Source organism: Jaculus jaculus, chromosome 9, assembly GCF_020740685.1.
Source record: "Jaculus jaculus isolate mJacJac1 chromosome 9, mJacJac1.mat.Y.cur, whole genome shotgun sequence".
Lineage (NCBI taxonomy): Eukaryota > Metazoa > Chordata > Mammalia > Rodentia > Dipodidae > Jaculus > Jaculus jaculus.
Window position 1 is genome coordinate 91,681,896 of NC_059110.1, and position 16,083 is coordinate 91,697,978.

At 45.9% G+C, this 16,083-nt stretch overlaps 1 protein-coding gene and 1 non-coding gene across 2 annotated transcripts in view; both read right to left on the reverse strand.

The window, feature by feature from the left end:
- Positions 1–16,083, reverse strand: part of Asic2 (acid sensing ion channel subunit 2) — a 1,263,387-nt gene that overhangs the window by 1,223,618 nt on the left and 23,686 nt on the right. The window lies entirely within an intron of this gene.
- Positions 10,147–10,253, reverse strand: LOC123463721. Its single transcript, XR_006639111.1, has one exon. It is a non-coding gene; the product is annotated as a U6 spliceosomal RNA (small nuclear RNA).

Here is a 16,083-nt window from a genome sequence, read left to right on the forward strand (position 1 = left end):
ATAGGGTGGAAACTCACTAAATATCTATCAAATCTACTCCTTAGCCTATGGTCCAATGATTTTAGAATGTCATTCGGTATTTCCAGCTGTGGAGACCTTATTGTTCCCATTTCCTGGGGAGCAAACTAGCATGGCAATGGTGAATTGTGGCTATGAGTGAGAACATATCCAAGCCCAACCCATCTGTTTCCAATGCACTGTCTCTTCCCCTACGAAACATTACCCAGGGAAGGACTTCTGGCGTGTACCTCCTCATGGCAGCATTATTCATAGAAGCAAGAACAAGCAAAGTGGCTCATAAAAGGAAAATGTTCTAGGAAGTTAAGGAAAATTAACCCAATGGATTATTTTGCCATCTTACAAGTGAATTGTAAAAACTGTTTAGCAACAATGGGAAAGCATATCATATAATGTTAAGTTGAGAAAATAGAATATGAAGCTATTTCTATGTAATGACTAAGACTGCATGTCATATAAAAAAAATAAGGAACCTTGGAGAAAAGTAAAAATCTTTGGAAGAAGATCATTAGTGATTAAAGGTGGTGTGCCCAAACAATCATACTTATTATGAAGCTGAATTTGAAGAAAAGGCAGTAGGTCTCTTGAACACTATATATTCAGGATGAAGAAGACCATATCTTAAAGAATGTCTCTTATTTTCAATTTGTAAAACTGTAACAATTTCTGTGTAATATCCGAGCCTTGGTCATTTTTATTTGTAAAATGGTGATGAGAATACTAACCTCACAGTTATAGGACCAGGTAAATAAGTTTAAAACATCTACAAATACTGAGTTCACAGTAGCAAATTCATCAATCACAAAATTTTAGAAATGTGCTAACTAAGAATAAATAAACAAACAAACAAACACACAAGATGAGCCATTTCAAACTCCCATGTCTTCTAAATTTTACTACAGGCTTTCAGATGTAAGATAAACCTAGGGCATGGAACAACATCTCAGCTCCACACCTCATGCATGTTCCCAGGCAGCCAAGGGGGATGGGTCATCACAGAATTCACCCTTGCTTGCCTGCCTTAGCTCAAGTCTGCAGCAGTTCTGATGCATCACCCACACCGAGTGCATTCGCTGTGAACCCCTGGGCTCTGCGGCAAAGCCAGCACATGCAACCAACCCTTGGCTGGTCTTCTGAGCATTTACAAGATAAGACCTTGTTACAGGCCAGGCAGAAATGCTCCCTGCAGCCTCAGAGGATAACTGTCCCCTCTCTGTAAGACATGGTGAGCTTGTGTCTGTGGGGATGTTGTAGGATAATGCCTAGGACTGCAATGTGGCTAAGAATAGAGGCTACGCTTGACAGAATGGGACCTACTCAAGTTCCTGCATGATCTTATGGTTGAATAGCTGGGCTCTCTCTGTAACATCAGAGGCTTGGCTCCCTGACAGGTCTCTGTTTCACAAATCAAATGTAGAATCAAGTGGACTGGGAAACAAAAGAAGACATCAGAACCAAACCACTGCCATGGGGGCTAGGCAGGCATTGATGGGCTTCTGTGAAAAATGGTACCCGGATCTGCAGCACCTTGGCTGTTGCATTCTCAACAGACCCTGCGTTAGCTGTGGATGGAGACTCTCTGGCTAGAGTGAACAGTAAGACTCCCAATAAGGGGATCTCCCTGCGTTCAGACACAGCCCGAAGAGAGCAGCGAGGGAAATGTAGAGGAGAGGAGCAAAGAAAGAACAATGTTACCAACGTGCACCAAGTATCAATCACATAAAATAACGTGAGTCAGGGGACTGGCATCTCACCAGCTTCTAGAAAATTATCATCATCCTTCTCATTTGAAAACAAAAAAAGAAATATATTGAGGCTGTAGTCAGAGTTAATCATCCCTCACCTAACCTCTGAGTGGACATGAAAGATCACCAGAAGATAAAACTTTCTCATTCTCCTACCAAGCTGCTCAGACCACACCATTCCTGCAGAGAGATGCTGTCAGGCCAGGAAGAAATTGGCAGTACAGGTATCCAAGCTGTCTGCTCCTTCTTGTCTGTCGTGAGTTGAATAGTTCCAGGATTTGGAGTAGCTTCTGTTTTATTTTATTTCTTGCAAGGAGAGAGTAAGAGAGAGAGAGAGAGAAAAAAAAAGAGAGAGAGAGAGAGACAGACACAGAGAGAGAACGGGTCAAGGCCTCCAGCCACTGCAAACAAACTCCAGATGCATGTACTACTTTGTGCATCTGACTTTACATGGATACTGGGGAATTGAACTCAGGATGTTAAGCTTCCCAGGCAAGTACCTTAACTGTAATCCATCTCTCTAGCCCTGGAATAGATTTTTTTGTTCTCTTTTTTTGGGGGGGGGTCTTTCTTTTTCTGTTTTCTTTTCTTTTCTTTTCTTTTCTTTTCTTTTCTTTTCTTTTCTTTTCTTTTCTTTTAGGTAGGATCTTTCTCTAGTGCAGGCTGACCTGGAATTCACTATGTAGTCTCAGGGTGGCCTTGAAACCAGGCGTGGTGGCTCAAGCTTTTAATCCCGGATCTCGGGAGACAGAGGTAGGAGGATCAACTGTGAGCCAGAGTAGCTTTTTAATGGTTACACTTTTTTTAAAAAAAATTATTATTGACAACTTCCATAATTATATACAATAAATCATGATAATTCCCCCCACGTTCTCCTTCACAACTCTACTCTCTATCATATCCCCTCCCCCTCTCAACCAGCTCCTCTTTTGTTTTGATGTCATCATATTTTCCTCCTATTATGTTGGTTTTGTGTAGGTAGTACCAAACACTTTGAGGTCATAGATATCCAAGCTATTTTGTGTCTAGAAGAGTGCATTGTAAGGAGTCATACCTTTCCTTTGGTTCTTACATTCTTCCTACCATCTTTTTCTGCAATGGACCCTGAGCCTTGGAAGGTGTAATAGAGATATTTCAGTGCTAAGCAATCCTCTGTCACTTCTTCTCAGCACTATGGTGACTTTTGAGTCATCCCAGAGGTCACCACCATCTGAAAAGTAAAGCTTCTCTAACCAAAAGTGAGAGTAGCATTAATATATGGGTATGAACAATTAGGAAAAGTGCTTACTGGGCAGTTTGGTGAGCATACCATATATATATTTAGCCAGACAGCAGCAGACATTATCCTCCTAGGGCTCATGACTTCTCCTGTCATAGGTTATCAGCATCAGGTATTTAGTCCAAGTAGAGGGTGGTCAGTTTTCCCCATAAGAGACAAGCCACTATTGCACCCACTGGCTCATTCGGCCTGGCTAGTTCAAGTTACAGCTTGCAGTGTCTACTGCTATTTATCTCCACTGATGACTTTTATCTCTCCCATGGAGCTGCATGCAGCATAGCTTTTTCCAGCCTTTTGTCAGCTGGTCTACATGGAGATTTTCAGCTCAGCACTAGCAGGATTTCTCAGTGCCCTTGCAGCCCAAGCATGTGGAGTCTTCAGCAATAGGGTCTTATTTTGAATGGTCATACTTTTTAAGCAGTTCCCTACAACAATGCGTGGCTCATGGCATTCTACCTGGTGTTCACCAAGTAGGAAGAGATTATGTTCTGCCTGTTCAAAACGGAGCAGGGAAGCCCTGGGGAGGGCTGAGGAAGTAGGAGGGGGGTCCCTGATGCGGGTTAGCCCTTCTCCTCCAGGCTAAAGAGGAACATGGGGTTTGGAGATAAGAAGAACAAAGAAAACAACTCTACCACTTGCTGGCTGTATGAATCTGGCATTCTTCCTAAGTGCCTAGGTTTTCAGCCGTAGAAAAATGAGGAGAGGGGGTGCTATAGTGAACCAGGCTTATATTACAACTAGCCAAATGCCTGGTCCCCACATCACTCTCCCCACCCCAGAACAATGATTCACTGTTGAGGACAGTGAGTTGCAAGTAGCATCCTGAGAAGCAGGTGGTGCTAGCTTTCTCCCATGATCCAAAAAGTAGGGACACAACTGATGTCATTCCCCAGAGCTCATGGGAAGACTGCTGAGAGCTACGGACAAAAGGTTCAGAAAACACAGCAATCAATTAGGACAATAGCATCTAATAGTTTCTGGGTAATCTGGGTAATTCTTCCCAACTCTGGCTTTGCAGCCAAGGCCAAGTCTAATGAGCACAGTGTATACCCTGTGGCCATCATCTAGGAGAAGCGGGCACCTGAGAGAGCTGTAGGAAGCACGTGGGAAACAGGCAACTTCCCCCCATCACTCATTTCAGTTTTCTTTTGGGTTAGCACATTAATTTAAGCCATTTCCATTCTGCCTTCGTTTCAGCCCTCTTCTCATTTGGCTCCCCTGGGGATCCCATTACACACTCTATGTTGCTGTGGAAAGCACAGTTGTGTATTGCATTAGCCAATTGGTCTTTTCAACAACTAGAGCATGGAGTGTCCTGCATTAAGGGACTGTGGCTTTCTGGAGGGAGCTTTGGGATTTGAATTGTCATATACTAAAACTCATCTCTTCCAATCATTCCTTCAAGTCAGGAAGCCCCTGAATGGTGTTCATAACAATAACCATTCAACAGCTGCTTGGGCCTTTTCTGTGCTCTGAAATTGCTACTACCCAAAGCAATCATTTCATACAGCCTCTAGTGTCAAGAACTGTGGCCTCTCAGTGGATGGTGACTCTATGTTGACCATTAACTGGTGCCTTTAATTACTTCCTGCATCTTTATTAATCCATTTGTTAGCAATCTTCCCTTCTCTTTAACTCCTATTTTTGCTTAGAATGGAATAGGTCAAATATTACTGGTCTCTCTGAACTAGGCATTTTTAATTCTTTCAAATTTTCCTCACATGGCTTTGTTTCTGGAAATTGTCCTTGTCATGGGTTTTCACTTCTGGACAATTCCCTTTGTAGAATTGACATGAAATATTGAGCAAGTTAAAAACACCAGATTGCATATGTGAAATGTTTAATCTTGATTGCTAACTTGATTGCACTAAAAAGCATGTAGATTAGCAAAGCACACCTCTGAGTGTGTCTGCAAAGACATTTCCAGAAATAATTAACTAAGAGGGGAAGACCACCTCCTGTATATGGGTGACATCATCTCCTAGGTTAGGGCCAATGGAATCAGAAGAGGGGAAAGGAGAGAGCCTGCTTGTACAATTTCTCTCTCTCTCCTCTCTCTCCCTCCCGGCTACCCTAGTATGAATCGCCTCACCCTGCCATGCCCTCTTTGCCATGATGGACTGAACACCCCCACCAGCCATAAGCAAAATAATTTTTCCTCCCTTAACTTGTTTGCTCAAGTGTCACAGTGACAGGAAGTCTGACAAAGTGGACCATTTATGCATCTGCTTCTCTCAATGTAGATTGAACTGTACATATGCACATGGAAAGATATTTCAAAAACACAGAACAACTTTAAAAGGAGACAGCAAGAGGATTGATGGGATTTGTGTCCTCCTCAAAAGATGGTTTGAAGTCCAGGTCCTCAGAATGCAGCTTTGTTTAGAATGAGAGTCACTGTAGATGCGTTGATAAGATTATAGTAGAGTGGGCCAATGTGACTACTATTCTTGTCACCAAGCATATGAGGAGAAAACAGCCAGGTGATAATGGAAGTGGCATTTGAAGCGATGTGTCCCCAAACCAAGAAATGCCAGTGACTGCCTGTTGCGTCAACGGGAGCTAGCAGAGGCCAGGAAGGCATTTGTCAGAGATTCTTAGAGGAGGAACACAACTCTGCAACACTGATTTTGGACTTCCAGAACTGGAAAAGGTTAAATTTCGGTCTTAGGCACCCAGTTTGTGGCACTTTGTGATGGTAGCCTTAGGAAGCTATGGCCACCATCTATCTGCCAGCCACCGGGCAATGACATGGCTCCTCTCACTGCCAGCCTGTCCCAGCAAGGCCTCCTCCCTCTTGCCTCCAGCTGTCTCCTTGACTTAGCTTACCACCACATCCTGGGTTCAGTCTTTCTTCTCTTTCCCACTGGACGATTAGAAAGTCCTTCCAATAAGTGTTCCTGCTATATGCGTATGTGTGCAAGTGCCTCCAATCTGCGACCTCACCCTCTGCTAGAGGGGTCACCTCAACATCATCATCACATGGAGACACTCCTTTCATTGAAGTCTTGTGATGGCTCCCTGAGTCTTCAGGATCCTGACAAGGAAATCTTAGTTTCTTTGCTTAGCCCAAGCCCTTTCATGATGAAGGCTGCAACCCTGACCTTGGAGGCTCTCCCTCCCTGCTCCACACTCACATGTGCCCTTTGTTCAAGACCCAATGATGCTGTCCATCACAGGGATGCTAGAGACCATTTTCCACACCTTCCAGCTTTCCCCTCTTCTTGCCCAAACCAACTTCTACTCTGTCATCCTGCTCGTTCTCTTTACCTGTCTCTCTTCTCAGTCTCTCTCTCTGCAAATAAATAAAAATAGTCTTTTAGAAATTAGCTTTAGGAAGTCTTCTCTAATCCTTCCATGATGCCCTCCCTACACTGTTAGAAAGGTCACATAAGTCCCAATACATTTTCACCAGTGCACTGTGAGCCTTTGATGCAGAAACCAACATGGTCACAAGGCAGACACCCAACAAGTAATTGCTACTCTTTCTTTCCTTCTTTCTTTGTTCCTTTATTTATTGTCTTCCTTCCTTCCTTTCTTAACTTCTTTTCTCTTTCTCTTTCCTGTCTTAACTTTACATACTGTATTTAGCACTTATTTGGAAGCAGGCAGTATGCTAAGAAGTCACGTGCATTGTTCCATTTCTTCTTCCTACCAGCCCTGTCCGTCAAGCAGCACCATGCTCTTCGTATTACCAAAGAGACTGAGTCTCAGAGATTGCATTAAGTGCCTAAGCACACAGAAAGTGACAGAGTAGAGGGTCCAGCCCAGGCGTGCAAATCTTACTGCCACTGTAAGTGACAGGACAAGCCAACGACCAGTTAAGTGTCACAGTTAAAAGTATGCTTGCAGCAGTTCATCAGAATGTAAAGGGAGACCTCCCTGGCTTTGTTTTCCATTTCAACGTTGACTTGTTTCTTGCTGGGAGAGGAGGGAAAGAAAGAGAAGGGACAGAAAGGAGAGAAAGAAGAAAGAGAAGAAAGGAGAAGAGAGGGAACTCCATTCTTCCATGGTCTTGGGAATTATGGTCCTCATCTGTCACACCCAGCTTGTAGGATCTGTGTCAGAGGAGGGAAGGAGTGAGCACAGACATTATAAACACTAGCAGAGGCAAATAAGGTCTTATTTTTATCTCCTCAGCACAGGACATAAAGCCATAGCTGGGGCTATACCCTAAGCTTTGTTTAACGTGTACTGGTTAACAGTCTGGCAAGGGAGGTGCTTTCCCACACTCACCCCCACCCCACACCTTGTTGGAGGCAAAGACGAATTAAAAACACAGCTGCTCAGAGAGAGATAAATCAATTTTCATCAGTGGAAGGCTCCTGACACCACCCTGACAAATCAATATCTTTCTCCATAATGGAGTCAGTAAAGCCGCAACCAAGTCACCAGGAAGCGCAAAGCAGCCTCATAAAGAATATCTGTCGCAAAGCACTAGAATAGCCAAATCTGAATTTCAATTATCCACTATCAAGGGCACACCGATATCTTCAGTGAGCAGTCCATCAGAACTTCATGGAGCCAGACGTCACCACTCCCACTCAACGGCACCAGGAGCATCCCGAGTTCCAGAAGCTCCAAATGGCCAGGAAACAAGTCTTGCCCAACCCGTGAGAAGCACCTCGTCTCCCCCAGGGCGACAGCAAGCTCTGTCACTCCATCCGGCCGCTGATAGAAAACCTCCTTGCTGGGCTTGGCCCGGACACCATCCACTTGCCAGGATTCTAGGCAGGCACCTTGGACCGCCAGCATAAATGGACCTGCAGAGACTAAGGAAGCTGGGCACTATCCTGTACGGCCCCAGTGGGAACGCACCCAGCCCGGGCCGGAAGAAGGCACTCCGCCTCTGTTGGCAATGCTGCACTCTGCTTGTGCCTCACTTCCTGTCGCCCTTTCATAGACTTCTGGGGAGTGAAAGAGGCCAGGTCCCTGCCAGTGGCAGCCTGTCCCACTGCTCTGCAGTGGGGTGCTCTGGATCTGTGACTGTGACAGGGACCACACAGGTAGCCTCTTGCCTAGGTCCAAACCTGGCAGGTGTCACTTATCACCTGAGAGTTCCCACAGGCCTCAGTTTCCCTGTCCATGAGAGGAAAGGATGGCTGTCACCACAGGTAACTGTCATGGAAGGCTTGACCCCAGCCAGGAGCAGTGAATGCTCTTGAAAAAAACAAAAAGAAAATCATCTCGGTAACAAGCCAGTGACACTGGTATTATCTGAGCCATTCCTGCACTGATGAGAAAATTGAGCTTTGGAAATCATAATGAGCACATGGGAGCTCAGGAAATGGCTCAACAGTTAAAGGCACTTGCTTGCAAAGCCTGCTGGCCCAGGTTCAATTCCTCGACACCCACATAAAGCCAGATGCAAAAGATGGCACAAGCATCTGGCATTCCTTTGTAGTGGCAAGAGGCTCTGGCATGCACAAGCGTGCCTGTACATGCACACATACACACACGCAAACACGCACATAATAAATAAATGAAAATATTTTCAAAGAACAAACACAAACACTAGCCCCAAGCACAACACCTGGCACCATGGCAGGGCTTGGCAGGTGTCGCCACTACTACTTCAATAATATTTAATAATATTTGCTGCCCACGTGAAAAGCTGTTTCATGTACCCAAACATGACTGATCTGTGTAGCATTTAAGGCATTCAGAATACTGCAAAACAACCTTCCCAGCTCACATTGTTGAGTAATGATAAGGAGCCCAAGTGAACACGAAGATACATGATGTCACTTCTCTATTTATACTCCTTCATGGCTCCTCCCTGTCTTTTTTTTTATTTTTTTATTTTATTTTATTTTTTTTGCTTATTCTTATTTATTTGAGAGCGACAGAGAAAGAGGCAGAGAGAGAGAGAGAGAGAGAATGGACGCGCCAGGGCCTCCAGCCACTGCAAACGAACTCTAGACACGTGCACCCCCTTGTGCATCTGGCTAACGTGGGACCTGGGGAACCGAGCCTCGAACTGGGGTCCTTAGGCTTCACAGGCAAGCGCTTAACCGCTACACCATCTCTCCAGCCCTCCTCCCTGTCTTTTTGATGAATCCCAAGCGAACTCCTCATCATCTTAGCCAATGGTCCGTTTAATCTGACTGGCTTGGCCTGTCCAGCCTCAGTCTCTGGTACATTCCTTCCAGACTGCTGTAACGGAGCATCAGGCTGGGTGACTCAAAGGGTAACATGCCTTCTTCACAGTCCTGGAGGCGGAAGAGTCCAAGGCCAGCGGGTCTGCGTGGCTGAGCTCTGGGTGAGGGCTCTTTCGTTATCTCGTAAATGGTGGCTTCCTTGATGCACCCACACACGGAAGAGACAGAAAGTGTCCCAGTTTCTCTTCCTGGAGGACACTGCTCTCACTGCAGACCTTTCCCCTCAGAAGCTCTTCTCCACCTCCTCGGCTCCCACAGGCCCCACTTCTTAACGCCCGATAGAGCCGCTGAACAGAGGGAAGATTTACTTTGCTTGTGTTTTCAGGCCTGTCAGTCCATTATGGCAGGGCGGGTGTGAGGAAAGAGAACAGGTTCACATCCGTGGAAGCCAGGAAACAGAAAAAAATAAATAAATAAAGGTTGGGGAGATGGTTCAGCAGTTAAAGGCATTTGCTTGCAAAGCCTGGCGGCCTGGGTTCCATTCCCAAGTACCCACGTAAAGCCAGAGACACAAAGTGGCACATGGGTCTGGAGTTTTTTTGCAATAGCAAGAGGCCCTGGCATGTCCGTTCTTTCTCTCCCTCTCTATTTCCTTGCAAATATAAATATTTAAAAACAATGCTTTAGTAGGAATTGGGGGAGAGGTTGGAAGAGAGGAGGTGAAAAATTAATCAAAACTAAGGATGTACAAAAGCTACATTGGGGGGGGGGTGGCTGGAGAGACGGCTTAGGAGTTAAGGCACTTGCCTACAAAGCCTGAGGACCCAGGTTTGATTCCCCAGGACCTATGTAAAGCCAGATGCACAAGGTGCCGCAGGTGTCTGGAGTTTGTTTGCAGTGGCTAGAGGCCCTGGGGGGCACCCATTGTCTATCTGCCTCCCCCTCTCTCTCAAATAAATAAAATAAAATAAAAGTATGTTTTAATCCTTTTAAAAATATTTTATAAAATATGGAACACTTCATGAATTTGCATGTCATTCTCACACAGGGGCCATGCTAATCTTCTCTGTATCCTTCCAATTTTAGTATATGTGCTGCCGAAGCAAGCACGAATAAAAGTTATTTTTTTAAGCCACATGGAAGCATACTACTTTGAAAACTAATTAAAAATATAATTTTTTAGCCAGGTGTGGTGGCATATGCCTTTAAACCCAGCACAGGGAGACTCAGGTAGGAGGGTCACCATGAGTTTGAAGTCAGCTTGGAGCTACCGAGTGAGTTCCAAGTCATCCTGGGCTAAAGAAAGACCCTGCCTTAAAAAAAAATTTTTTTTTTTTAGAAGTTGGGATGAAGATACCCTATGGGTGGCAAAGTTGCTCCCACAGACCATAGGTTAATGCCCAAAATCCTATTGCAGGAGGGAGATACTTCCCTGAGTTGCTAAATAGGGAGGCCACAGAGGCCCATAAAATAATACAGGCCATGGGCATTGCTCTCGGTTGTCTACCGAAATCAGATGGTAAGTCCTTATTGCTGAAGATAGCACATGCTTCAGTTGGAGTACATGGAGAACTCAAGCTAGAACTGACTTTTCTCCCTGCTTTCACAGTGCGGGATAGTGCTCTGCAGGCTGCTGGGGGCAAAAAAAAAAAAAAAAAGTCAATGGTCTTCCCTAGTGGTGGACACTGCATGCTCCACATCAGACTTGCCAGGCAAGTTATATATGCTGGTGCAATAGCGGCAACATTCATGGAGGCAACTGATCACTTTCTGATTGGATTTAAGACCTGCTCTACAAGTGGGAATTCATTCCTGGTAGTGTAAGTTTGGTCACAAGCCCACGGCTGAGGAGGTCATAGGCCGTTGAGGTTGTCCGGCTAATTTGACATATCAAACTGCATACTGCACAGTTATGTCAATACCTGTAGGTCAATGCAGCTGTCAGTCAGCCTTGGTCAGAGAGGCTGCTTTCTGCAATGGGCAGAGGTCAGCGCAGAAATACATATCTGGACAAAGCATTGAGAATAAATGGCTATTGTGTGCTCAGCCTTATATGGGACGCCCGTGCCACCCTCTTCAAGGCTCAGGGAACATTATGAAAGCGGAGGGGAAAGAGCGTAAAAGCGAGAGGATGGGGAGGAGTTCTGTGGAACAGAGTCTGTGCCGTGCAAGTCACGACCTGTATCCTCATGAAGCCCCAGCAGCCAGCCAGCCCTCTGTCATGAGTGAGAGAAGGGTTCCGAGGCCCACTCCTCCTGAGGAGCTGCAGCCGGTCCGCTGACGGCTGCTGGGGAAGGTCGGTCGTGTTCTTTGGGAGTGTCACCACTGGGAAGCTACCCAAGATCTTGTGGATAAGACTATACCCAGATTCGTGCAAACAACTCTAATTAAACTCAGTGGATCACACCAAAATAAATACATAAATAAATCAAAGTCAGAGGGGGTTCTAGGAGCAAGGGAACAAGGGGTCAAACTGGAAGAGGGGCAGAAGATGAGAATAGGGAGTGAATACGGTCAAAATATGTTTTATATGTACCTATGAATTAAACTGTTAAAATAAAATAAAAATTTAAAACAAATAAAACCAAACATAGGAAGGAGATAGGAAAAAAATTAATAGCCCCCACAGGAATGTTCCCTGGTGACCTAATTCTTCCAACTAAGCCCCGCCTCCAGCTGTCCACCACCTGTAAATAATACATTCACATTATGAGCTCATCAAGGGATTTATTCATCTCTTAGGAACTAATTGTCTCTAGAAACTTCTCGCAGACAAACCCAGAGGTGTGTCTTCCTAACCTCCTAGGCACCACTCAATCCAATCCGGTTATCAATTAATATTAACTATCACACACGGCACCTGCTTCAAGGAAGGGTTCAGACTCCAGCATAGCCATTAGGAGACTCCAGCGTGCAGTCCTGGACAAGTGCCAATGGTCCCACGCCCTGGTTCACGGGAAATGTCCTGTCCAACTATGCATCAGAATTTTGATGCACGTTGTCACGTCTGCTTATAATGCCATTCATTCTCTATCCTGGGGAATATTTCTCTTCCCCTGTAAGAGCCATCTCCTCAGGAAGCCTTCCCTGCACCCCAGGACAGACTTAACATTTTCTCCCCCAGTGTTCCCAACAGGGCTTGTATGCCCACACCACAACAGCATGGTGAGAAGCTTCCAATTCCTTCCACATGGAGTTGGGGTCTGCTGGATAGCCAGGCCTCATTGTTAGACCATCTCAAGGACCTAACTCAGGTCCCAGTATGCATGTGAAAAGGTTGTCTTGTCTTTATTTTGAGTCATGATGGGTGGGATGATCATAATCTTGTCCTTGATCAACCAAAGGTTTTAATACAGTCCTGGGGACATGACCAATTAATTCCACAGAGCCTACTCTGGCTAGGTGAATCAGGAACGTGACTTTTTAAGAGCCTTAGGTAGCTCATGGGATGCCTAGGACATTGGAGGACCAGTCTCAGACAACTGCAGCCTGAAATGACTCTGACATGACATTGTCAGGCCATGCTGGTGAGCACCCCATCACGGCCATACACCTTGGGGCCAGGACACTTCAACTCCTACCCCAGGCTTTAACTAGTGAGGAACACGGATCTGCAGAAGCAATGATGCCTGTATTTTTGAGGAGAGGACCAGGCACAATGTGATCCCAGGTCCCCAGGTAGTAGGCTGTGTAGTTTACAGCCTCATGCTTGGGTGGATCCACCATGTATAGCAACCTAGATGTGGACTGTGGATGAGCCAGGGGCCAGGAGCCAGATGGGAGCTGAGTTGCTTGAAGTCTTCATTTGGGAAGCAGCCTAGAGCTCTAATCCACACTCTCTCTTCCTAGGTACAACAGTTCACAGATCTCTGCCTCCACCGAGATGTTGTGACATAATAGGACTGAGTTTCTTCCCAGTAAATGCAAGAGAAATGGGTCTCTCTAGGTTGGTGTATCTCCTTAGTTTCTCGTTCCTGTTGGCTGATCTGTTACCTACCATGGTCTAAAAGCTAGGGGCTTGTCAGGAACACGATGGGCACACTCTTCTGATCCCAGATGAAGTTTTCTGGGTGGACACACATGAGTTGCCTGGACATCCTGGTAAAATGCAGGGAGTGTCTGGGTAGGGTCTCATCTCTGCATTTCTTACCAGCTCCAAGATGAAGTCAGTGCTGCTGGTCTGAAAAACATGTTAAAATTGGACCACCGTGGCTGAGGAGATGGGGCAGTGGTCAAAAGCACTTGCTTGTAAAGGCTGATGTCCAGCACCCACGTGAAGCTGGATGCAAAATGGGCATCCACCTGTGATCTCTATGGAAGTAGGAGATAGAGTCAAGAGAGTCCACAGCTCCCAGGTCATGTGATCGCTATGGAAGTGGAAGACAGAGCCGGGAGCTCACAGGCCGGTTAGACTGGCATTTGTTTGCAGTGGCAAGAGACACCATCTCAAAGAAGGAGGAAGGCAAGCACAGACGCCTCGAGGCTGTCCTCTGACCTCCACACATGCACTGCAGCACACGTGCACCCCCCCTGCCCGATCCAAGTAAAACTTCATGAAGTTTTATTTGTTATTTTTATTGACACCTTGCATGATTGTAAACAATATCCCATGGTAATTCCCTCCCTCCCCAGATTTTCCCCTTTGAAACTTCACACTCAATCCTATCCCCTCCCCCTCTCAGTGTCTCTTTTATTTTGATGTCATGATCTTTTCCTCCTATTATGATGGTCTTGTGTAGGTAGTGTCAGGCACTGTGAGGTCATGGATATCCAGGCCATTTTGTGTCTGGAGGAGGACGTTGTAAGGAGTCCTACCCTTCCTTTGGCTCTTACATTCTTTCCGCCACCTCTTCCGCAATGGAGCCTGAGCCTTGGAAGTTGGGATAGAGCTGTCTCAGTGCTGAGCACTCCTGTCACTTAGTTTTAAAGAAGGAAAGTGAGCTGCCTTTCTGAAAACATAGACTCCCTGCCAGAGATACAGGCTGCTTCCCACCTCGCTCCATACTCCTACTCAGGCCAAAGGGCTTCCCTCACAGGAGGTGCCAGAAGTCTGTGGAACCCACAATTGTAGGCAGACACTTAACCCACATTCCACTAAACAAGGGTGTATTTTCTGTCACAACTAAGAGTTCCATGTGCAAGGTCAGAAGGCAAAGGAAAATGGAAAAGTGACAGAGTCTCTAGAGATGAGGTCTAGCAGCCTAGCTGGGCCTCCACAGCTGCGTGTGGCCCTCTTCAGACAGATGGTCCTTATGCAGAGAACTCCTGGGCTCTCCAGCAAGTGAGCAAGAAGGAATTCAGGAAAGAGAACAAACTGAAGAAAAGTGCAGAGCGATGCAACAGACCCTCCCAAAATGTCAAGGGTACGTGGATTGCAAGAACGAAAACTGGGGCTGGAGAGATGCCTCAGTGGTTGAGGTGCTTGCCTGCAAAGCCCAATGACCTGGATTTGCCAGGGCCTGTTGCCACTGCAAACAATCTCCAGATTCATACACCACTTTGTGCATTGGCTATAAATGGGTACTGGGGAATCAAACCCAGGCCATCAGGCCTTGTAAGCAAGTGTCTTTAACCACTTAGCTATCTCTCCAGCTCCCAATCTAGTTTTCAATAGTCTGTTACACATCAATTACAGGGCTGAGCCAAAAAAAAAAAAAAAAAAAAAGCCTTTGTCACCTCAATCCTCACATTGGCCTCAAGAGATGGGGGCTGATATTGCCCCACTTTAGATGCGGCCTGACAGAGACTGTCATTTACCCACAACCAGCTCTGCCCAGCCCATCACTCCTGCAATAGTAGTGAGGTATGCCACCTGCTCTTAGAGAGGTGATTGTGAAGTTTTGGCTCTCTGTGATTGGAGTCATGAGATCTTTCTGACATCTTATTTCTAGAAAGCCCAAGAGCTCTGGGGAATTGTTGTGGCATGGAATCAACCTTGGGAACTCTCACACAACAACATGACGACACTGAATACATACATGTGTCACAGGCAAAGAAACTACTCAAAGGTCAAAAGGTGATGCTCCCTCCTATGCCCAGGATAATTCCCAAAAGCACCCTCTGGAATGATGCAAGGCTCTTATCTAAGCTGGAACAACAATATAAATTTCACACTCTCTTGGAGACTGCCAGGGCATGTCAGCCACAGCTGATGCCACCCTGAAGTAAAAAGAAAAAAAACAGAAATAGTTTTATTTCTCCCAAATTTCCCCCCAGCTTCCTTGGCCACAGAAAAATTTATCTCAATTTCTAAAACAGAGTATACTAGTCCCTAACTAAAATGGCATCAATCTTCTTGTACCCCCCAGATAAAAGCTTGCTTAAAATCCAGAAGATGAATGTCCTGTTGCCGGTGGTCCAAGCTCAGAGCGAAGGCGAACAGAGATGTCTTCCTCCCAGACACACAATTTCCCACTTCCCGCAAGCCCTGATGTACTGGAAGGGTTACAATCAGCCAGGCAAGAAGTTGGGCCAGTGGGGCACAGAGCACGGTCATCCCACAGTTGGGTGGTCCAGCCCGGTGACAATAAAACCACCCTAAGAACCTGTACCTTGTCATCGCCAGGGTAGCTCTGTCTCCCGTGGGCTGCCCATGAGACTGAGGGATTAATTCACTTGCACTTTTTGACGGGATGACCTGACTGAGCTTTGCAAGTGTTTTCTGAGATAGGATCAGTAGGGGCTGGTTCCTGTTGGCCATTACTGCACCAGCCAAAGCTCTATCAAGCTCTCACCCATTGGCACTGATACTAATGAGTGAGTTCTAGCCAGTGCTGCCCAAGGGCTCAGAGCCAAGACCCAGAGTGGCAAATGATTAGGTTACTGTCAATTACAATGGAAGGATGGCCAAAGGCTCCTAAAAGGAGAAGCTATATCTGGCACTTCCTCATACAGTACACATGTATTGTACATATTCTGTGCCCCAGACCAGAATTAACAA